Source organism: Rhinolophus hipposideros (genome assembly GCF_964194185.1).
Source record: "Rhinolophus hipposideros genome assembly, chromosome: 24".
In the NCBI taxonomy this organism is placed as follows: domain Eukaryota; kingdom Metazoa; phylum Chordata; class Mammalia; order Chiroptera; family Rhinolophidae; genus Rhinolophus; species Rhinolophus hipposideros.
The window spans coordinates 14,559,097-14,583,609 of NC_138070.1; the positions used below are offsets into that span (position 1 = coordinate 14,559,097).

General features: G+C 46.2%; 1 protein-coding gene across 4 annotated transcripts in view; it reads left to right on the forward strand.

The window, feature by feature from the left end:
• The first annotated feature begins 487 nt into the window (after nucleotides 1–487).
• Nucleotides 488–24,513, forward strand: part of CMKLR1 (chemerin chemokine-like receptor 1) — a 46,438-nt gene continuing 22,412 nt past the window's right edge. Inside the window, exons 1-2 of one of the 4 annotated variants that reach the window (XM_081037314.1) lie at nucleotides 491–764; nucleotides 877–1,042. The gene's annotated coding sequence lies outside the window, so the exon portion shown is untranslated. Of the gene's footprint in view, nucleotides 765–876; nucleotides 1,043–24,513 lie in introns of all 4 variants that reach the window. The other 3 variants (XM_081037313.1, XM_081037316.1, XM_081037315.1) reach the window with 3 other exon arrangements.

A 24,513-nucleotide genomic window follows, 5' to 3' on the forward strand; every position in this document is an offset into this window, starting at 1 on the left:
ATGGTAATCTTTGTTCATTTGGTGCTTTAAAACAACCTCCTTGCTGTTTTAATTTACCAAAAATAGAGGGAGCAGAAGGTCATCAGGCCACAAAGAGGGGCAGGAAGGACATCCAGGTGGAAGGAACAGCATGCAAGAAGACCTGGGGTAAGGAAGGGGCCCAGAGTGGTGGAATACCTGGTAGCCTGTCCTCTGGAGCTTCTGAGGCCCTTTCAGGGAACACGACACTTCCCCCAGCTGCATATGTTCCTGGTTTGTGCTCAGACAGTGGGCACAGCTCCCAGCTGGGCGTGGCCGCCGGGGAGTGGGTCGTCCCCAGCAAGCCTTGCCACCAGCCACAACCGACCAGCCCAGTCCCCGGCTGGCAAGCACAGCCGCCCTTGGCAGCCCCCACTCCACGCAGCTGGCCGCCTCTGCCCTTGTTCAGCCCAGCTTCCTGCCCCTCCCTCTCTCCCCTCCCTCCAGCTGTTTCTCTGGCAGAGTCTGTCCCATTCAGGACAGCAGCACCAAACAACAAGGAGCTCAGGACAGATGGAGGTCTCCCCAGGAGCCTCTCAGTGCATGAAGGTGTTCTATGGTGGGGGGCGGGCTGTGCTCTGTGGGGTTTGAGGGGATCTTGAATGAATAGATGAGCTGTTTTCTGGGCAAACAGCCACAGCCAAATCACGGTGTGACTGGGAGAAAGAAGTCGGGGAACACAGGTCTCCTGCACAGCCTCGTGTGGCCTGAAGTCTTGGGGAACGCTCAGGAAGACCAGCCTCCAGGTACCATGCTTGGCGTGACGAGGGGCCCGAGGGGCCAGAAAAGGGGAGTCCTGGTCGAGGGAGAAGTTCTTTGGTCCTGCTTAGAATTCAATTCTTGTCAAAATGGAAATAGTTCTGTTGTGATTTTCAGATTTCCGAAGAAATGCGCGCCAATTGTCAAAACTAGCAGGATCACCAGAATTTTAAAAGCAGCGTGCTCAGCATTTCCTTTCGCTTAAGTTCGTGAATGCTTGCGGCAGCCCCAGGAGGGAGGTACTTCCACGGTCCTCCTCGTACAGGTGAGGAAACAGACTCAGAGAGAGGAGGGAATGGGCTCAGGGCTGCAGAGACACTAAGCCAGGGTGTGGGGGGGTCAAGATTAGAATGAAATGAGTGTCCAGCCCACCTTCTTAACCACTGGGCTGTACCACCTGTCAGGACAGAGACAAAAGGGGGGGCCTGAACCCAGAGAGGTGCCCCTCTCCATCCCTCCCTCCCTCCGTCCCTCACTAATTTTCCCATGATGTTGTTGGCTGCCTGCAATGTGCCAGACACACATAAGTACGAACATGAGCATACACAGGCTCACCTCTTCCAACATCTCGTCTGGTCACTCTTGTGCCTCACACGGGTTGTGACCTTCCTTCCCTATCATCTATATTCCTCCACCATACATCTTAATGACTACATAGAGAGCATGTCTTGGGATTTCTTTAATCGTTCCTCGTTGTGGTTATAAACAGTGCTGCCATGACCACTCTAATCCGTCATCTCTGTGTGCTTGTTCTACGGACACCTTTCCAGAGGAGAAACGGCTGGGTCAAAGGTTTGCCAGTTTTGAAGGCTGTTGAAGCTTTTGGCCACGTTGCCCCCAAAGGTTGTGCCAGCGTGCACTCCTCCAGTGCTGTATTGGGGGGGGTCGATATTCTTCCAGTGTCACCCACACTGGCTGCTACCCATCTCTTAAACCCTCTCTGTTGGGAAAGGTGAGAACAAAATTTGGCTGCCTCACTTGACATTTCTTTATTAATACTGATTAGCCTTTATCATACTCACTTTTCTTTGATGATTATCTGATTCAAGTCCATTTCCATCTTTTTCTGCTGGCCTGTATCTTTTTCTTCCTGATATTTAAGAGTTCTTTGCATACGAAGGATATGAACCCTCTGTTCTCTTGAACGTATTCCACTCCCCCTCTCTGCTTTTGGACTAGCACATTTTAAATGGGTAAGCCCTAAAGACCTGCTTTTGGCAAAATTACTAACAAACAACACATCATAATAATCAAGTGCAGTCAGCTCTCTGTATCATGCGTTCTGCATCCGTGGAGTCAACCAACCATAGATGAAAAACATTTGTTGTTGCTGACGTGTACTCTGCAGTTAGGCTTGCAATGGTCGCATCTGTATTGAACATGTAGACGTTTCGTTCTTGTCTGTATTCCCTACAATCCAGTGTAACAACTATTTCCATAGCGTTTACGTTGTATTAGGTATTGTAAGTAATCTGGAGATGATTTAAAGGAGGGTGTGCAGAGGTTATATGCAAATTATGCCATTTTATACGAGACGTGAGTATCTGTGAATTCGGTTCCAGGGGGCTCCTGGAATCAATCCCTCGTGGATGCTTTCTGTAAGTCTGATCACTCAGACCTGTGTGGTGCTGAGAGGTCAGTGAGAAAGTGGCCAGGCCCTGCATCTGTCTTCTCTTTCCAAGAAGGGGCCCAGGCCCCAGTTTCCCTCTTGGAATCCCCTACTTCCTTTTCAAGACCAACTTCCCTGCGGTGGTTGCTGTCTCTCCTGCTTCCTCCAACTTGCTCAAGGGGAAGATTCCTTTAAATGTCTCGGTTGCTGAGATGAACATGATTGCCTAATCCAGGCCTCTGGTGGCAGGAGGAGAAGGTGGCCTGGCGTTTTCTTGTGACAGAAAGTTTAACTTAAATCAGTGACACTCACGCGGTGGGGTGTCAGGCACTGAGAAGCCCATGGGAAGAATTATTTATCTCTTGGTGCACAGGGACCTTCTCTGGACTCCCCCAAACTTCAGGGAATAAACTTGACCTTGGACAAGTACTTCCCTCTTTGGCTAAATCCTCCTGAGAAGTCTTCCCTCCCATGCCACCTCACCCAGTAGGGACAAGACCTGTCCCCTAGGCTTTCTCAGTGCCTGTACTTCCCCATCACAATGTGTCTCACACTATGTTGTAATTTCCCGGTCGTCTTGTCTGTCTTTCCTGCTGGCCTGGATGCAACTTTAGGCCAGAATGGGGCGTTATCCTTTCTGTATCCTCAGTCCCCTGGACAAGACCTCACATGTAGTAGGAGCTCAGTAAATGCTCATTGAATAAATAACGTAGCCAGGTGTCATTTTCACCAACTGTAAAATTGGATGGGGGAATTGGACTAAGTTCTCATCTCTTAGATGTCTACTTAGCTCCTCTCAGTTTGCAAACCATTTCATTATGATGATTTTCTTGAATTCTCACCATGGCTATATGATAAAGGTGCTGTTTATATGCCCATTGGAGAGATTAGGAAAGTGAGGCCTGGAGGTGGGTTCGGATGCTAGACCTCCATGTGAGGCAATAGAGTATTGTGGCTGTGGGGTAGGTTTCTGTTAGGTGGGTTTGAACATGGTCTGCCACCTGCCAACTTAGTGGAACCACTTATTCCTTATCGCTATGCCTCAGTTTCCTCATCTATAAAATGGGAATATGAGTAGTAACTACTTCCTAGGATTATTATAAAGATTAAATGAGATCATATATGAGGGCTTGTTGATGAGATCACATATGAGGGCTTAGCAGAGGGCTTGTTGTGACGTAAGGGCTCTATAAACATTAGTTATTATTCTATTTCATTTCTATACCACCATGCTGTCTATACTTGTGACATGCATCTGAGCCAAATAGAAATTATTATTTATTTCTTTGCCAGTATATTATTCTTTTCCCCCTTCTTCCGCCTCCCCTACACTCCCTACTCTGGTTCAAGCCATTGTTTTCCAGTCTAGTTGTGTAGGACACAGCTCCCTGGCCCATGCTGGGATTATGAGTCTTGCACTCCCCCCAGTTGAGGCAGTAGGTCACCAGTCATTGGTCTGCCGCTCACAGCGGCTCACGGCAGCTCACACTGGCCACCGGCCCCCCACGGCGGCAGATGGTAGCCCATGGCAGCTCACGGCAGCCCAAGGCAGCCTACAGCAGGGTAGGCCAACCTCCGGCTGCTCACGGCAGCCCTGCTCCAGGGAGAGCTGTTGTTCACAGTAGAGGGCGCAGCTCACTGGCCCATGTGGGAATCGAACCTGCGATCTCAGTATTAGGAGCTGGGCGCTCCAACCCCCTGAGCCACCGAGCCAGCCCGCCAGTGTATTATTAATGCTCAGGTTCTTCACTGTGTACAAGAAAACAAAAAGCTGATTTCACTCTCTTTGCGTGAAGTGGCAGTGGTGCGGTTATCACCGCCTGTTTTCAGGCTGCGAAGTAGACTCAAGGCTTCTCAAAGTGCAATCCTGGTATTACTGGCACCATGATCAATAATCATGAATATTTTTTAAAGCTGCAGTTTTTAGTCAGAATTTCTGAGGGTGAGCAATGGGAGTCTGCATTTTGAACCAGCTCCCCTGGATGTGCCTGATGTACCCCAAACCTTAAGAACCACTGAGCTAGAATACTTGAATGTCTTTTCTTTTTGCCTTTGCCCAGGTTTCGGGGCTTTTGTTTTGTGTGTTTTTTTTCTGCACACTGAGGTTTCTTTTTTTCCTTTCTAAGCAAATATCTATGTACTTCTGTGAGTCCACATGTCCTGTGTCAGCAGTTGAGGCCAGGAGACACAGCGGAGAAGAAGTGAAACTTTGTTGTGTTATACCACAGAAAGTCAGATCATGGTAGCAATCACCCAGTGTGTAGACTTGGAAAGTATTTTAAGCCACAGAACCCTTTCCTTCAATGAAAATATATGCAGAAGTGCAATTTGAAAACAGATAAAAGTGGTGTTATTCTGGATGAAACAGAAGTGGAGAACTCCAGACCGCAGCTCACTTAACTTTACCCTTATTGCTGAAGGACCTCTAAGAATCGTTAATAGCTCTGTTGGGCAGGTTGAAAACTGCAACTCTACTCCAAATTGTTAAGAAACTAAAGTTCTTGACGTTTGCTGAATTTGTTGTGACCTTAGGCAAAGTACTCTCACTCTTGGCCATCATCGTCTCATCTGTACACAAGGCGACTGAATGTTGTATTTGTCACGATAGTAGCTGCAGTAACAGACCCAAACATGTATAATGGCTCAAACAAAACAGACGTTTATTATAAGGCAGGTATTTCTGAATGGAGGGTGGTCCTCTTCCACGCGGCAATTTGTTGACCCCCATCTCATGTCCCTACTATCTCCCTGGACATCATCACTGATGAAAGAAAGCATGGAGATGGCATGTTTGCTTCTTAACTGCCTCCCACCACACGTAAGAACTAGTCATGTGATCACTTTAGTTGTAAAGGAGGCTGGGAAATGGAGTTCTTGGCCAGGGTGGCTTCCTCCCAGCTATAGCAGTGTACTGTAAAGGGAGGATGGATTTTTGCTGGGCAGCTGACTGTCTCTGCCACAGATATGGTGACCTCTAGGGTCTCTTCTGTTCTCTGGTTCTAAGTCTAAATTTTCATTAGTCACTCTTAAAGTTAACACGGTGATGTTGGATCTACAACGACTTCCTGCTCCTCAAGATAATCCCCATCAAATATACTGAGTAAATTCCTACACTCCAGGCCCCTAAACACAGATTTCCCTGGAACTTAGGCAGCTGATGTTTCTCTTTCCCTTTTGGAAAAAGGAAACAAGAATAACGATTTTATTGAGCACGGCATATTTATTGAACCAAAGGTTTCCGTACCCATCATCTCATTGACTCCCCATACAACCTGATATAGAAAGGCTTCAGGATTATCACCCCCATTTTATAGACGAAGAAGATGATGCTCAGAGAGGTGAAGGAGCTTGCCCAAGGTTACACAGCTTATAAGCAAAAGAACTGGGATTTGAACTCAGAAAATCCTACTCCTAGGGCCCCATTGTACATTGGTGTGCGTGTGTGTGTGTGTGTGTGTGTGTGTCTGTGCGTGCATGTGTTTGTGATTAAGGTAGGGGTTTTCTTTGGGCTTTATTCCCCTAGGTCTGGGCATAAGGGAATTGGAAATGCAGGAGTCATTGTCTAAGTCCCTAGAATGGGCCAAGCTTGCTGATCATAAAGTAGCTGGGTGGTTGTCCGGGCCTGAGGAAGCCAAGTGTGGGTAGCATTATAGCTACTGGCCAGAAAAAAAGGGAAGAGGGTAGTGTGTGAGGACACAGACGCAGGACATCAGTGGATCCTGAATGGTGCCAAGGCCTTGAGTGGACCGGGCACATAGTGACTACTTGGGATCAATTTCCTGTGTGAATAAACCCATGGAAGAGTGAAAGCTGGATTAACGTGAGAACTTCAGATGAATCAAGCCCAGTTCCTGTTCTTAAGGCCTTCAAAGGAGGGGAAGTAAACTTGTCACTTATACTTTTATTCATTCACTCAACAAATATTTATCAACACCTACTATGTGTCTGATACACTATGAGGCAGAATGATGTAAAAAAAACGGGATTTCTGCCCTCCTAAAACTTTAGAGGGGCTGTGGGGTTTTCTGCCATTTTAGAGACAAGGAAAGGGAGGCCCTGATTGGTTAAGTGACATTCCCTAGGTTACTTGGTGGGACAAGGACTTGGGGCTCCTGGTTCCCAGTTCAGAACTTTTTCCTCTTCTTTTTTTAAAACAGTTTTTAAAAATGTATTTTAAAAAATTATTTTATTTTCAATTACAGTTGACATTCAATATTATTTTATATTAGATTCAGGTGTAGAGCATAGTGGTTAGACATTTATATAATTTATGCAGTTATCCCCCGATTAGTCTAGTTACTGCAATATTATTGACTATACAATGTTATTACAATATTAATGACTATATTCCCTGTGCTGTACTTTATATTCCCATGACTAATTTGTAACTACAAATTTGTACTTTTCAATCCCTTCCCCTTTTACACCCAGCCCCCAAAACCCCTTCATCGATGAACCATCAATTTGTTCTCTGTATCTATGAGTCTGGTTGTGTTTTGTTGCTTTGTTTATTTTGTTTCAGATTCCACACATAAATGAGATTATATGGTGTTTTTCTCTGTCTGACTTATTTCACTTAGCACAATACCCTCCAGGTCCATCCATGTTGTTGCAAATGGTAAGATTTCATTACTTTTTTTTATGGCCAAGTAATATTCCATTGCATAAATGTACCACATCTTCTTTATCCAATTGTCTATTGATGGGCACTTAGGTTACTTTCATACCTGGCTAGTGTAAAGTGCTGCAGTGAACATAGGGGTGCATATGTCTTTTTGAATTATTGCTTTGGATTTCTTCAAATACCCAGAAATACAATTGCTGGGTCATAAGGTAGTTCTATTTTTAATTTTTTTCCAAACTTATTTATTTTAAGTGTGTTTTTCTAGGACCCATCAGCTCCATGTCAAGTAGTTGTTTCAATCTAGTTGTGGAGGGCGCAGCTCACTGGTGCATGTGGGAATCGAACCAATGACTTTGGTGTTATGAGCACTGTGCTCTAACCAACTAAGCCACCCAGCTGCCTCAGTTTGCTAATATTTTGTTGAGGATTTTTGCTTCTATGTTCATTGGGGATATTGGCCTGTTAATTTTCTTTTTTTGTAATGTCTTTGCCTGGTTTTGGAATCATAGAATGAGCTTGGGAGTCTTTCTTCCTCTTGAAATTTTTGGAATAGTTTGAGAAGGCTAGATGTTAATTCTTTTGTGAATGTTTCATAAAATTCACCTGTGAAGCCATTCGGTCCAGGACTTTTGTTTGTTGGGAGTTTTTTGATTACCGATTTGATTTAATTGGTAGCAATTGGTCAGTTCAGATTTTCTATTTCTTCTTGATTCAGTCTTGGAGGACTGTATGTTTCCAGGAATTTATCCATCTTTTCCAGATTGTCCAATTTGTTGGTGTATAGTTGCTTGTAGTATTTTCTTTAAATTTTTTGTATTTCTGTGGATGTCCATTGTCACTTCTCTTTCATTTTTGATTTTATTTATTTGGGTCCTCTCTTTTTTTCTTGATGAGCCAAATCTGGTTTTTTTCTTGATAACCAAATCTGGTTAAAGATTTGTCAGTTTTATTTATCTTTTCAAAAACCAGCTCTTGATTTGATTGATCTTTTGTATATATATATACTTTAGTCTCTATATCATTTATTTCCACTTTGATCTTTATTATTTTCTTCTTTGCACTCACTTCAGGCTTTGTTTGCTGTTCTTTTTCCAGGTCTCTTAGGTGTAGAGTTAGACTGTTTATCTGAGATTTTTCTTGTTTTTTAGGTAGGCCTGCATTGCTACGAATTTCCCTCTTAGAACTGCTTTTACTGTGTTCCATAGATTTTGGGTTGTTGTATTTTCATTTTTGTTTGTCTCAAGGTATCTTTTGATTTCTTCCTTGATCTCATTGTTAACCCATTCATTGTTTAGTAGCATGTTATTTAACCTCCATGTGTTTGTGTATTTTTTCAGTGTTTTTCTAGTAATTGATTTCTAGTTTCATACCATTGTGGTCACAGAAAATACTTGATATGATTTCAATCTTCTTAAAATTATTGACACTTGTTTTGTGGCCCAAAGTGTGTGGTCTGTCTTGGAAAATGTTTCATGTGCACTTGAAAATAATTTATATTCTGCTGCTTTAGAGTAAAATGCTCCAAAAATATTAATGAAATCTGTCTGGGGTATTGTGTCATTTTAAGCCACTGTTTCCTTGTTGGTTTTCTGTTTGGAAAATCTGTCCATTGGGGTCCATGAGGTGTTAAAGTCCCCTACAATTATTGTATTACTGTTGATCTGTTCCTTTACGTCTGCCAATATTTGCTTTATATATTAAGGTCTTCCTACGTTGGGTGCATAAATGTTTACAAGGGTTATATCCTCTTGTTGGATTGATCCCTTTATCATTATGAAATATCCTTCTTTGTCTTTTATTATAGACTTTGTTTTAAAGTCTATTTTGTCTGATATATGTATTGCTATTCTAGATTTTTTTCATTTGCATTTGCATAAAATCTCTCTCTCTTTTTTTTTTTACTTTCAGTCTGTGTGTGTCTTTCAATCTGAATTGGGTCTCTTGTAGACAGCACATGTATGGGTCTTGTTTTCTTATCCATTCAGCTACCCTATGTCTTTTTATTAGAGCACTTAATATTTTAACATGTAAAGTGATTATTGATATGTACATAGTTATTTCCATTTTATAATTCACATTTATGTCCCCCCTTTCTTCTTAAACTAGTCCCTTTAACATATCTTATAATGCTGACTTAGTGGTAGTGAATTCCTTTAGCTTTTTCTTGCCTGGGAAGCTCTTAATCTCTCCTTTAATTTTAAATGATAGTCTTGCTGGGTCAAGTAGTCTTGGTTGTAGGTCCTTGCTTTTCATCACTTTGAATATTTTATGCCAATCCCATGCCTGCCTACAAAGTTTCTTGAAATGACGTCTTTGTTCGCGATTCAAAGTTTTTTTCTATCATCCCTGGGATGCTGGGAAGGGACCCTGTGGGTTGGCAGCCACTTTGTGTTGCTTCTGGTCTCCAGAACATGCTGGTTTCCAGCAACATTAAGAAACTTAGTTAATTTACTTCTCTAATGGAACTTATATGTTGTTGAAGTAATGGCCATAAGCTTGGTAGAGAAAGAGTAGAATGTCTTGTTCTGCTGGATGGAACCGAGGGATAGTAATTCTACACCGTGCTGCTCTAGAGTTCAGGCTCCAGCTCTGCCCCTTGACCTCTTGCCATCTCAGGGTCTTTATCTGTAAGGTGGGGACACTACCAGTGCCTACTTTATATGGTCATTGTGGGAATAAGTGAGTTATTATACATAAAGAACTGAATAAAGCTCACGGTCAGTTCAATGAAGGCATTTCTATTTTTATTCCTAGGAAAGTAAGCATTGAAATTTGCCTTTGCATATCTAAGTTGATGCGGGCATCTGGTGCCTTGTGACCTTAGGTTCCTAGGCTAGAAAAGGTCATATCAGCCAATTTCCTGGCTTCATGCCTCACCCCATGGAGAAATCCTGGGCTCCGGTGGTGGGGGTGAGTTGTTTCTCCATCCACCATAAACATGCTCTGGCAACCTGGGAAGTACCAGAAGCTGACTCAGCAGGGTGATCAGCTGCTACCCAGGCAGAATGTCAGAATCGGTTCTGCTTTCTCTGGGTTCATATCTTCGGTCCTCTTATCCAAGCCCGGAGCTCATGCTGAGGGCAGCTCTTGTGCAAGAAGGTGGGTAAGTTGATTCTTGCACCAATTGATTGGTACAGGAACCAACAGCTAGAATACTCAGTTTTTACTTGTGGGAATCAGGGGTCAGAGAGACAGGAGAGCTGGGGGAAGGTGGTGTGGTGCAGCCCGGCAGACATAGGTTCTAGTCCTGGCTTTGGCACCAACCACTTGGGTGAACTTGGGTAAGTTACATAGCCTTTTGAATCTTAGTTTCCTCTTATAGTTTTTGAGAGAGTGTCTGCAGGGTTCAGCAAATGGTCTGGGGTGGTGATTAAGGACAGAAGACATCCAGAATACACCCATCTCTTGTTATCTGAATTTGTTTGAACAGTGTGAGAATCTATGAGTCTCTGGGTGTGAGATGAAATAAGAGCTTAGATGGCCAGGGTATGAGTGTCCTCTTGCTGCTAAAAAAATCACCACACATTTCATGGCCTGAAATAGCACACATTTATCTCATAGTTCTGGAGGTCAGAAATGCAAATGAGCTTCACTGGGATAAAAATCAAGGTGTTGATAGGACTGTATTATTTCTGGAGGGGAGAATCCATTCCCTCACTTTTTTTAGCTTCTAGAGGCTGCCCCCGTTGGTAGATTCATGGTCTCTTTCTCCATCTTCAAAACCAGCAGCAGTGGGTTGAGGTTTCTCTCACCAAATCTCTCTGATTCTCCTACCTCCCTCCTTTGTTTATAACGACCTGGATAATGACATTGAGCCCATGGATAATCCAGGCTAATCTCCCCATCTCAAGATCCTTAACTGAATCATTTCTGCCGAATCCCTTTTGCCATGTCAGGTAACATATTCTCAGGTTCTGGGGTCGGGGGGGGGGGGTAGGACATAGATATCTTGGAGGGAGGGCATTATTCTGCCTACCACAGTGAGGCTTATCTTAGACATTGATCTGTGTCTATTTGTTTCCTGAATTTGGACATTGAGAGTTCGATGGCTGTCCTTGCATTTGCAGTTAGCTTAGCAGGGCACTGACCAATCAGAACAGATGTGGGTGGAAACGACCAATGAGGCTGTACCAGGGCATATGGGGTGATTGTCAAGTCTGACCAAGGTCCGAGGCTTTGGCATCATCGAGGCTGGATTCAAATCCCTGCTCCACTGTTTACAAACCCCATGGTTCCAAGCAAGAGAGTGTCCTCATCTGTGAAATGGGATGGCAATACGCATCTTATGGGGTGGTGTTTAGGAGGAAATAAGGGTGTCCAAGTTAAGTGCTTAGCATGGTGCTTGGAACCTGATAAAGGGCTCCGCATGAACCGGTAATCCCAGGGAGGTTTAGTTTTCCATGTTGGGCTTCTCTGTGTCAGCACTGGTGATTTCTAGTATAGGAACCTCTGTTTCTATTCCAGCCTGGGGAGAAGTTCTAGCCTGGCTCCTGGGCTACAAGGAGTAGAGCAACTTTCTATCCCTTCAAAGGAAGGGGAGTCATTGTTGAGGATGTATGTTCTCACTGGGGAAAAGGCAGGTAACAGCTGCCCAGCCAGGCTTGTGTTCAACGAGGGAGGTTCTCAGACTCTCAGGTAGTTCCAGGAAGGGTTATTTCAGTCCACACAACTGTAAGACCCTGCAGCTCTCTGTTCTGCTGTTCAATGTGGCTCAGTTTCCTCCAATTCTGTCTCTTTTTGAGTTTCCCTTTCTGCTTCTGGCCTTGCTACTGATTTTTCCACCCTGTTTAAACACCTCCGAGGGACTGCCTTTGGTTCATTTAGTCCTGCCAGAGTATCCTTGGGGTCCCTAACGGGGTTCAGGTTTCTCTCTGATGATGGGTTAGTTCCCTTTCAATTTGGAATCTTCGTTTCCAGTAGGCCTACGAAAGATCTTGAGTTGCCATCGAATTGAGTTGACACTGACCTTGACATTTTCTAATCCAGGGATAGAGTGTTATACTCCTTACGCGCGAACCATGGCAGACATCACCAATCAACCCAATCAACCCTTTAGCTGAACCCAAATGTTTCAGTAATTTCTCTGTGTTTCAAATCACCCCAAAAGGTAATGGCTTGAAATGACTTCTTTGTTCGCGATTCTGTAATTAGGCAGAGTTCTGCAGGGAAGGCCCATCTTTGCTCCATTAGTATACGGGGGTGGGGGGCGGGGGAGTCAGTCAGGGGTTGCATGCAGCTGGGAGCTCTGCTCAGCTCGTCCAGGGCTGGGGCATTCAGGATGGCCTCACATCCTGCAGGGAGTCGTGTTGTCTCTCTCCTTGTAGCAGAACTGCCTGAACTTCTCTACCTGGAGGCTCAGGGCTCTGGGGCAGTGAACATAGAAGCCGCCAGGCTCCATGAGACATAAAACTGGGGTTGGCACGGTGACATCTGTGCCACATTATGTTAGTCACAGCAAGTCATCCGGCCATCCGAGATTAAGGAGGAGAAATAGAGGCCACCTCTTGATGGGGAGAGTGACATGCATTTACGGGAGGGGGTGATGTCAGAATCCATCTTTAAAGACAGCCTAGGAGGTCAAGACAGGCTTGACATTAAAATCCGATGGATGACAATGGTCATCTGAGACAATCATTCCTGGGTGTCTTAGTCCATATGAGCTCCTATAACAAAATAGCAGAGACAGGGTGGCTGATAAACAGCAGCGATTCATTGCTCACAGTTCTGGAGGCTGGAGGTCCGAGATCAAGGTGCCAGCACAGTCCGATGAGGGCCCTCTTCTGGGGTGCCGACTTCTTCATGTGTCCTCCCATGGTGGGCAGGGCCAGGGAGCTCTCTGGGGTCTTTGGTATAAGAACACCAATCGCATTCCTGAGGGCTCCACCCTCATGACCTGATCACCTCCCAAAGGCCCCACCTCCTAACACCACCAGACTGCAGTTAGGGTTTCAACATATGAATTTGGGCAGGGCACATGCATTCTGACCACAGCACCGAGCTTTTCAGATGGGAAAGTCCACACTTTCCCTTTTCAGATGGGAAAACTGAAACTCAGAAAGCGAGAGGGACTTGTATAAGGGGCATGGGAAAGTAGGGAGAGAGCCGGGATAGGTCCTCCGTGCACCCCCCAGCATGCTCTGAGCACTTACTGAGTTGCCATGGAGCATGGAATACAGGGAAAGACAAGCCCTGTCCTTAAGCTGCTCCCAGTTGAGCTCAAAGACAGGTGTGTAAACAGAGTGGGGTTTGTCTAGCCAGGAGGTTGGCTTTGATGGCAGAGTACACAGGGGTTAGTGGCTCCTGGCTCAATTCACCCGTGACAATTCCATCCATCATCCATTCAGTTCAGTAGGTGAACACTGGGCCATTTTGACTTCCAGTTCCTTGTTACATACACTTGGGTTAGTGCCTGACTGGTGCATTCAGTGTGCAAACTACTGCAGGAGCAAAGAGGGGGTAGCTTTGATCACGGAAGTCCGGAAATAACTTTGAGAAGGAAGCATGTATTTGAGCTGGTTCCAAGGATGAGTTGGCCTTGAGTGCTTGAAGGGGAAGTTGGCCAGAAATAAAAGATGTTTCAGGCAGGAAGAGCAGCATGAGCAGAGATGTAGAGGTTTGACGAGTAAAGGATTCCTGGTGTGGTGGGCAGAAGCAGGGAGCAACCAGAGGGAGTCTGATCACTGTGCAGGGCCTTGAATGTCTCATCCAATTTTCTGGGTGGTCCAATAGATCCCATTTCACCAAAACAATATCCTGTTGTCCCCAGGCCGCCTCCTTTCCAAACTTGGTGCTTAAACTTGAACGTTTAGACAATGGAAGACTTCAGACAATCTCAAGCTAATGGACTTTGAAATTCCAACTTGGCCTGTTGGTTTGTGGCTTTCTTTTCTGGGTTGTCTGGTCCATAAACCAACTCAGAGAAGAGAATATTTCTTTGCACTGCAGGCTTTTTTGACTGAAGGATGGGTCCCCTCTCCTGCCATGCCCAAGACTTGCTGACAGAGGAAGGCACAGAGGTTGGGGGAAAACGGAAGTGTTTCCTTCAGGGATAAAGAGAGTTGATTTCGTATGGCACCGGTGGTTGGCCTGTGATGTAGCTACAGGGGTAAGAGAGACTTCACCACCACCCGCTGAGCCAGGCTGGGCTTTAAAGGGTCCACCGGCCTCCCAGTGGTGGGGTGACTGACGTCAAGAGCGGGTCTTCAGGAAATGCAGGCAATTTGCAGTCTTTTTTTATGACAGACTAAACTCAAAGGGGCTTCTTCCACAAAGAAAAAGTGTGTCCGTCCCTTGAGAGCGAATGGAATGGCCACCTGGTGGGTAGAAACAGAAACTCTGTCATCTCACGGACCTGTTTTGAAACCCATGTCTGCGGCTTGCTGGCTGTGAGGCCTCAGAAAGGTCACTTAACCTCTCTGAGCCTCAGTTTCCCCCATTGTAAATTGTGATCAGAAAAGAGCTTTCCTCATAGGAGTGGCATCGTGTGGCTTCCATGACGTCATGCGTGGCACAGAATTGGGGCTGAAAACCCAAATGTGAGAGGGCTGGCTCTGGTGGTGGGGGAATGGTGGGGACCAGAAATCCTGAGCCATGAGAGTCTAAGAAATGCCCGTTGTGAATGGTGCCAGAGTCAGAGCTTCGGCCAAGCTTTCACTTCTGTTTCCTGTCTTGGCCTGAAAACATGGTAGCAACTGGGTGGAGACCTTGATTCGCTTCTCCTGAGGGAAATCAGGGCCTGTCTAGCCTAAATGGGCCTTTCTTTTTCTGTTTTTCTCTCCCCTCCTGTGAAAAGCCCCAAACATGAAGGAAATCAGAAACAGGGCTCTGGGGAAGGGCAGGGGAGGATCCCTGAGCCCAGCTGGGCGACGCCCCTCACCTCCCCATCACTGATTCTTGGTGGGCTGGGGGAGGGCATTTGTTAGGTGGGGGCCCTGGACCTCCTCCCTGTTCCACTGGGCTGGCCCCTGATCCAGGCTTTCTGCTTGTTCCTTGTTCTCAGCCCTCTCCCATCCCTGGCGTCTCACATTTTCCAAGGGGCTGGGAAGTCAGCAGAGCCCCAAATTCCTCCTTCTAAGAACCTTTTGTGTTGTTTCCACAGCCTGAAGGGACAGGTGTCCTTGCCGGGCTTCTGCCCAATCCTGCTTTCCACCAGCAACATAGGCTTCTGGAGCCAGTCATTCCCTCTCTGAAAGATCGTAGCAGACTCCTCAGAAACGCGGGAAGTGGGGCCAATGGTCCTATTTTACAGCCAAGGAAATTGAGGACCAGAGAGAGGATGTGTGCTCATTTGCTTTTTTTTTGTCCTCCAGCCTTCCTTTCTGCCTTTAAAATTCACCGCGCCCCTCCCCCTCAGTGGCGTTAGCTTTCGCTCTTTGGTGGGGCCTGCAGCCTAATAATTGAGTTTGGAGTCAGACAGACCTGGGTTCTAATCCTGTGTCCCTTGAATAGCAGCTGGGTGATCTCGGGTCGGCTACTCTCAGCCTCAGTCTTCCCATCTGTAAATGAGAGTGATGACAGGATCTGCCCTGCGTTGTGCAATGAGGATTAAATGAAATGATCCTTTAAAGAGCTTCAGTTAGTAAGCACCTGTAAAGGGAGCTGGCCTTAGGCTTCTGGGTACTTAAAACAAGACAGAGTGCGTGCAAGGTCCTGGGTACATACTTTCTGAAGTGAGATTGAATTCTCTTTTCTTTTAATTTTAATTACAGTCGACATTCAATATAATTTTATATTAGTTTCAGGAGTACAGCCTAATGGTTATATATATATAAATATTTATATATGTATATAAATAATTTATGAAGTGATCCCTCCCATTTGTCTAGTACCCGCCTGGCACTATACATAATTATTATAATATTATTGACTATATTCCCTATGCTGTACTTTACATCCCTGTGACCATTTTGTAACTACCAATTTGTACTTCTTAATCCCTTGACCTTTCTCACCCAGCTCCCCCAATCCCTCGTCCATCTGGCAACCATCAGTTTGTTCTCCGTATCCATGAGTCTGTTTCTAATTTGTTTGTTCATTTATTTTGTTCTTTAGAGTCTACATATAAATGAGATCATGTAGCATTTGTCTTCCTTTGTCTGCCTTATTTGCCTTAGCATAACACCCTCTAAGTCCATCCATGTTGTTGCAAATGGTAAGATTTCATTTTTTTATGGCTGAATAATATTCCATTGCATAAATGTACCACTGCTTCTTTATCCAATGGTCTATTGATGGACACTTGGGTGGCTTCCATATCTTGGCTATTGTAAATAACTCTGCAGTGAACATAGGGGTGTATATGTCTTTTTGAATTATTGTTTTGGATTTCTTCAGGTAAATACCCAGAAATATAATTACTGGGTCATAAGGTAGTTTTATTTTTAATTTTTTGAGGAACCTCTAAACTGTTTTCCATAGTGTCTGCACCAATTTGCAATCCTACCAACAGTGCTCAAGGGTTCCCTCTTTTCTCCACGTCATTGGCCAACACTTGTTTGTTGATTTATTAATGGCCATTCTGACAGGTATGAGGTGGTGTCTCATTGTGGTTTTAATTTGCATTTCTCTGATGATTAGTGATGCTGAGTATCTTTTCATATGTCTCTTGGCCATCTGTATGTTCTCTTTGGAGAACTATCTATTCAGGTCCTCTGCCCATTTTTAAATTGGGTTGTTTGTTTTTTTGTGTGTGTGTGTGTGGAGTTGCATGAGTTATTTATAAATTTTGGATGTTAATCTCTTATCAGATGTATCATTAGAGAATATCTTCTATTCAGCAGGTTGCCTTTGCATTTTATTTAAGTTTTCCTTTGCTGTGCAAAAGCTTTTTAGTTTGATGTAGTAGTCCCACTTGTTTATTTTTTCTTTTGTTTCCCTTGCTCAAGGAGATATGTCTGAAAAAACATCACTAAGAGCAATGTCAGAGAGTTTACCACCTATGTTTTATTTTAGGAGTTTTATGGTTTCAGATCTGACATTTAAATATTTAATCCATTTTGAATTTATTCTTGTATGTGGTATAAGAAGGTGGTCTAGTTTCATTTTTTGCGTGTATCTGTTCAGTTTTCCCGACACCATTTATGGAATAGACTGTCTTTACCCCAGTGGATATTCTTGCCTCCTTTGTCATGGATTAAATGGCCATATACGTGTGGGTTTGTTTCCGGGTTTTCTGTTCGGTTCCATTGTTCTAGTTGTATGTTTTTATTCCAGTACCATGCAGTTTTGATTACTATAGACTTGTAGTATAGTTTGATATCAGGTAGTGTGATACCTCCAAAACTTTTGCTGTTCTGATTGGGTGTTTTCTGCTACCTTATCTTCCAAATTGCTGATTCAGTCCTTTGCTTCATCTAATCTGCTGTTGATTCCTTCTAATGTATTCTTTATTTCAGTTATTGTATTCTTCATTTCTGACTGGTTCTTTTTTATGGTTTCTGTGTCCTTTTTTATTCTTACTTTCTCTTTTTTTTTTAAGTTCTTACTAAGATCCTTGAGCACCCTTATAACCAGCGTTTTCAATTCTGTATCTGGTCGGCTGCTTGCTTTCCTTTTGTTTAGTTCTTTTTTCTGGAGTTGTCTCCTGTTCTTTCATTTGGGATGTTTCTTTGTTTCCTCAGTTTGGCTGCCCCTCTTGCTCATTTCTATGTATTAGGTAGATCTGCTGTGTTTCCCTGCATTGGCTGGATGGCCTTTTGTAGTAGGTGTCCTGTGGGTTGTGGTGGCACAGTCTTCCTGGTCACCTGCACCGATACTCCCAGAGTGTCCCTTGTGTGGGTTGTGTGTGCCCTGCTGTTGTAGTTGAGCCTTGATTGCTGTTGGCATGTCAGTGGGTGGGACTGACTCTCAGGCTGACTGTCTGTGAGGATTGGCCATGACAAGAGCATATAAGCTTCTGTGTGGGGGCTGATGCCATGGAGGGGAATTTGGCCCAGGGGGCTCTGGCACCCGCCAAGACCACCCTTTGGGTATGCCACTTGTAGTAGTGCTCTCTTATCGTCTGAAGCCAGCCCTCAGGTGTGTTGGTTTGGGGCCTCTTGGGAGGGGCTCCCATGTAGACCAAGGTCAGCTGCTGCCTGTGACTAGCCTGGGGTTACCTGGTAGGAGCTACAAAGAGATCTGTGGTTGTTTGCTTCCTGTGATGGACCTGGAGGAGCATGGGAAAGGCCATGCTGTGAACCGAGGCTTACCACCACCAGTACCACACCTGGAGCAGCTCAGCAAAAAGCTCAGGACTGCCCGAGATCTGCCACCTCCTGTCAGCTGTCTGAATGGCTTAGCTGCTGAAAAATCTTTGGCGATGCATGATTTGAGAAGGGCAGGGTCTCAGGAAGTTACCAGGGTGGGGTGAATGGTATTCATTAAGTTAGTGCAGATTCAAATTTGGCACCAGTGCTGATCCTGGAGCCACTCACAAGGCTCAGAGCACACTGAGGCCAACTGCCACCTACCTGGGTCCCACAGGTTCCTAAGAGTTGTCCAAGTAGGTCTGCAGCGCAGGCTAACCCTGGCTGCCTACCAGCCGCCAAAAAGGCCTCCAGTGGTGCCCAAATTGGGAGAAGTAGGGTCTCAGGGAACCGCCAGAGTGGGGTTCACTAGGTTAGTGCAGATTGGCCTCAGTGCTGATCCTGGCACTACTCAAAAGGCTCAGAGCACACTGAGGCCAGCCGCTGCCACCTGGGGCCCACAGACACCCAAGAATTGTCTAAGTAAGTCTGTGGCACCAGCCAACCCCAGCTTCCTGGTGGCAACTGATCACCAAAAACAAACTCTGGCAGTGCAAGTTTGGTGGGGTGGGGTCCCAGGGAGTCACCAGGGTGAAGTGAGCAAAGTTCAACAGGCCAGGGGAGGTTCAGATTTGGCTGTGTGTGGGGAGAGCTCAACACAAGAAAGATAGTACCCTCGCCCCAGCCCCATGGGAAGAAGGCTCAACACTGGGACAATGAACACTGTCCCTCCAGTCCTTGCCCTGAAGCCACTCAACCCAGTCTCTCCCTATGTCTCCATCACCTCCCAAATCACTGTCCCTCTGCCAGAGCCCAGGGTGAGTGCCTGGGAGTGAGAGAGTTTGTGCTCGGGCCCTTTAAGAGGAATGCCTGGGTTTTCTGCAGCCTTCCATCTCATTCAGATGGATGGAATCACATCTGATTTTCACAGCCAGATGTTGTGGGGGCTCTTCTTTCTGCTTTGGTGCTCCAGGGTGGGGAACCTGGAGCCCTCATTCTTCAGGGGAGATGTCTGCAGCTGAGATTTCTCTCCCAACACCCAACACTCACGTGGGTGTGGGCACAGACTGTTTTTCATCTCCGCCCGTCCAACCAGTTTCAATGTGGCTCCTTTTTTCATATCCTTAGTTATAGGTCTTCTGTTCAGCTAGTCTTCAGATGGTTCTTCAGGTAGATTATTCTATAATTTAGTTGTAATTTGAATGTGGTCATGGGAGGAGGCAAGCAGAGCATTTACCTACTCTGCCATCTTGACTGGAACTCCTAAATGTTTGAGATTGAATTCTTTAAATGGCCCCTCTGCTCAACACATTTTCCTGTCCAGAATGGGGCTCAGAGACCGAGACTCAGAGAGGTCGGTTAGCTGCCTAAGGCCACAACAGCTCATAACAAAGGGAAACAGACTCCTGACACCTCACCTTACACTTGCCTGTACAGCCCAAAGACTATTGCTATTCTCCTGGTCTCCTTCTCCAGAGCCCACCTACCCTCTTTCTCTGTGATATGCAGACCTTTCCACTTTACCTAGGCCACAGACTCTTGCTACTTCAATTAGGGTTATCTCATGTATCTTTGATAACTCGATCAAAACTTAATCAGTCTCATGCCCCATTCCCTCAGAAGCCTGTTCTCATCCAGATGTCCAGCTGAAAACCAAAGCAATCAACTCTTTAACACTGAGGTGCTTGCAACTGATGATAGCTTGCAGGAGTGGGGGTTTGTGAGCATGGCACCTTAAGCCAGCAGAGAGTATCTACAATGATGGACACTCAGGCACTGTGGACGCCAGAAGCCTTCCGGCCAGGGGTCTTCCTGGATGCAAGCAAGCAGCAGCCTCCCCTTCTACAGGACCTGAAGACAGGAAGTTATTGCGTCAATTCCATAGGAGAAGTTTGTACTGCTGGCTTCCTCCCACCGCTACTGGGGCCTCTCTGTCTCTTCCTTTTCTTGCAGATGGAGTGGTGGAATTGGGTTGACGTTTTTTTTTCCCTTTTAAGTGACAAAGTTTTACATCAGCAGAGCTCAGAGAAACAGGTCAGACTGTGGAGGCAAGTGCTGCAATCTTGGCATAACCCATGTCTACATTTCCCACCCACCTGCCTGCCGCTTTCTCACACAGCCTGGGGACAGAGTGGTAAGCCCGGCTGTGTCCGATGTCCTGAATAAGGAGCCTGGGCTCCCTGTCACCATCGCTGACCTGGTAACATTCTTTTCTCACTCGTGGGCACCCCTTCCTTTCTTATGCAGAGACTGGAGGGGGCACTAGGAGAGAAAGGGGCAGTGCCGGCTGGGTTGTTGTGGGGAGAATAACATCTCATCAAGGTACGTTTGGGGAGATAGAATGGTGGGGTACTCAGAACTTTTAGAATCCGACTGCTTGGCCTCAAATTCCTTGACTTCCTAGCTTGGTGGCCTTGGTTTTCTCATCTGTAAAATGGGTGGGGTACTCAGAACTTTTAGAATCCGACTGATTGGCCTTAAATTCCTTGACTTCCTAGCTTGGTGGCCTTGGTTTCCTCATCTGTAAAATGGGGGTGAGAACAACACTGGGTTTTGGGGGTGGGGACAAGGGGGGATGAATCTAAGGGAAGGGACATTTTATTTTATATTTTTGGTATTCACCACAGCCAGTTGTTTCAAGGAAAAAAATCTGGAATTGGGTAATTTGGAATTGGAAGTCCACAGAGGGAATGCGTTTAGCTCGGACCCAGTGCTCAGTAAGTTTGCACGACATTTACTATTTTGTCACTAGCTGTCTGTCCCTGTCCTTAGTGATGGGGTAGATTGAATGAGAAGTTCTGCCACTTTCAACCTTCTCACTGTGGGGCTTTGAGCAAGTTGCTTCACCTTGTTGGGAAGTGCGTTCTTGAAAACTGGGACTGTGTCAGTTCCTTCTCAGGTGGTTGTGAGGATGCAGGGATGATGTCCAAGATGACCCTGGCCCCAGGGAAGTAATAATTTTCTGGAACCTTCTGAAAGGACTCTCTGGGTGTCATCTGGCTCCCCCAGGAGTGGTGGTGGCCAGCTTGTTTTTCCCCTTGGGAGTCACATGGAAATGCTGGGGGCATCTCCAGATACTTGAGTTCCTTAGGGGGGGCTCCAAAGTTCATGGGGTTCTGGGTTGTCCCCCAGCACTGGGGTGCAGAATAAAGCCACTGTGAGGAGCCGGGTCAAGGCTGGCTGCCTGGCCCCCGTCTTCTCCATGCACCACCTGACCCTGTGACCCCTCTGCTTTTCCCTCTTCTCTCTGCCGTCCTTTCATCTGTGGCCAGTGCTCTGAGCCAGATGTCATCTTCTGAGCTTGCATGGTACATCTTTGAGCAAAACCAAGCACTAACTTGTCCCCAGTAGGAGGATCTTTGAGGCCCCAGGTGCCTGCCAGGTTCTTGGTGGCTTCTTCCCTCTGGGAGCTGGCTGTGATCGGAGGTGATTCCACACTTGTAAGGTGGGGATGGTGATTAGGGCTGGTGGGTGGCTGGGGCAAATGAGGGACAGGAAGGACCCTGAGAGCTGACAGTGAGGGTCCCCATAGCTCAGCATCACAGTGCTTTCCAGAGTCTTTGCTGGAGGCTACACACTGTGGGAGCCCTGGGAAACTTGCACCAGCAGAGAAGCAGGGAGGAGGGAGACAAAGGCTCCTTTGTCAGCCACTTGGGGCTTGCCCTTGGGGAGGCAAGGAGAGTTGGGAAGAGGTGAGCGTTATAAAGAGGGAAACGAGGACTCATGCTGGGCAGTGGGGTGGACACACTCTCACCAGCCAGGATTTGTTCGTCATGAGCAATGGGTGGAAAATTACTTTGGATCCTTTCCTGAAGGGCCGGGAAGGCTAAGACAAATTGGCGAAGGGGAGAAGTTTCTTCACGCGCTGTGAATGCGATCACTGCTGTATTTTAAAACAGAATACAATCAGGAAACAGCTTTTGAGTTGGTGGCTGCTTGGGGGCTGCTCATGGCTGGCACACCACCTCCAGGACATGGCCTCTTGCGGGCTTGGGCTGTGACCTCTGAGGTTGGGGACAACACCGGAAACCTGCTTGCTAAAGTGTTTGTAGGAAAATAATGTGTTCTTGGAGTTCTCCTGGAGGCTAATATCCAATGGACAGAGAGAACCTCTGGAGAAAATAATGACTGAAACCTAACAGGGCTTTGAACCAGTCTTTTCTCTGCTACGACCTCCTCAAACACCGCCTTCCAAACCACCAAACAGACTATATGTTAAAAAAAAAAAAAGCCAAAACCAAAAAAACAAAAACAAAAACGCCACTTACTGTTTCCTGTTAAAATTAATGAAAGACGCTGACAAGCTCCCATCACATATTCTGGTTAGCACGTGGTCACTGATTGCCCTGTGGCTCTATTTTTCCATCCCAAAGGGAATAGCATGAAGACGTCCATTCAGAGAAACAAAGTCAGGGAGAGCGCTTCGAAGGCCGCCCAGTTCAGGCCCTGTGCCAAATGTTCCAGACATATCTTCACATTAAACCAGCAATGCATAAACCTGGATGTCTAGACTGAAACACATAGTCTCTCCTTCCCGGGCACATCTAGGAAACGTGGCTCTTACGAGCTGCCGTTTGGGGCAGTGCCACCAGCTTATGGGGAGGTGGGCTGTTGTTCAGTCAGCCAGTGTTTGGATGTCTCTTGAAACGTCTGGAACCTCAAGGCCATGTCCACTACCACAGTCAGGACGTCACTGAGGATGCTGACCACCTCATCCCACTGTGTCCTCTTTAGAATGTCCTTGTGTTTCTGGCCCCAGGAAGGCTCATTATTCCCTACCGGGTTTGTTTTTGGCTGGAGTAAATGGCTTCGCCTTTTCAGACCAGGAGTCTGGGAGTCCAGTCTGTGGCCCACCCAGGCTAAGTATTTAGGACATTACTTATCGTCTGTATTTTTTCCCTCAGCCTTGGCTCCTTTTTCTGTCCCCACCCACGTTTCCCTTCCTCCTTTCACTCTCCCTCTTAATTTATGTTCTCGTGGATACGTGAGCCTCTTTTGAGATTTTTTTCGCCCCTTCTCCCTTCTTGACCAAGTTAATATATAGACAAATCTGCAAGCAAAAACATCCTGGAACCCCTCCCCCTGCCCAGGGAGAGCAGTCCCACCTGGTAGGGGCCAGCAGGCAAGAGGTTAAGAATGAAACAGAGGAAATGCTGGCCAAGGTTAAATTGAGGAAGTGGCCAGCAGCTGCCAAGGGAAGGAGGTGGCCGCTTATCCTGTGTGACTCCAGGCAGCTGAACCAGGCTTGAGGTGAACACACAGCAGGTTGCTCAGTTCGGTTTACAAAAAAAAAAAAAAAAAAAAAAAAAAAGGAAGAGCTTTCTAAATGACTTCATGAATTTTTCTAGAAGTTCTGCTGGTGAGAGTGGGGGAGGGGAAAGAGGGGAGATCTGCTCTGGAAAATGGCAGAACCCAGAGAGAGGTTATTTCTGATTATTTTATTTCTGAGCCGTGACTCGAGGGCTCAGGGGATGGCTGAGGGGAGGTCCCAGGTGGAGGTTCCCCTCATTTCAAGGCGAAACTAGGACTCAGAGAGGCAAAGTCACTTGCCAAAGGGCAGCTCTTCACGGTGCCCGAGTGATGACGTTTTAGGCCTGTCTCTTCCCACCGTGATGTAAGCCCTGCCAAGCAGGGGTTTTTGCTCTCTTTTCTCTCTGGCATTCCCAAGCCTAGCACAGTGCCTGGAGTACCACAGAGATTTGTTGAATTAGTTAAGTCAAACAAACAAACAAACAAAGTTTATGATGGCGGAGCTAGGATTCAAACTCAATGTTACCCGACTCCAGAAGTAGCCCTCTTTAAACACAATAGTCAAGGGGCACTTTTGCTGGAGCCAGGCTCTTCGTATAGGTAGGGTGACCAACCCATCCTGATTTGCCTAGAATACTAGTTTGAGCATGGAAAGGTCAGCATCTCAGGACACCCCCAAACTGGGATGACTGGTTATCCTGTACACCCTGTAGACATCATCTCATGGAATCTCCCCAGCAATCCACTTTACAGATGGGGAGACTATTCCGTGACCCAAGAATTCGTGGCAAGCGTGGGGCCAGGCTGGCGTTGGCACCTGGCTTTGCTGCAGCTGCGGGGGGCTTCAGCTTCCAGCTGCACTGAGCCACACTCTCCTTTTTCTGCAACGTGAGAGCAGCAGACCCTTGACCCTTCCATTCTAATGCCTCTCCAGCAACAGCTTTTAGGATTCTGGAATTTCCTCTGAGCGTCAACCAGCTGTTTTTTCCGTTGAGCGTAGGGGGCAATTTTCCCAGCAAGACCGTTCC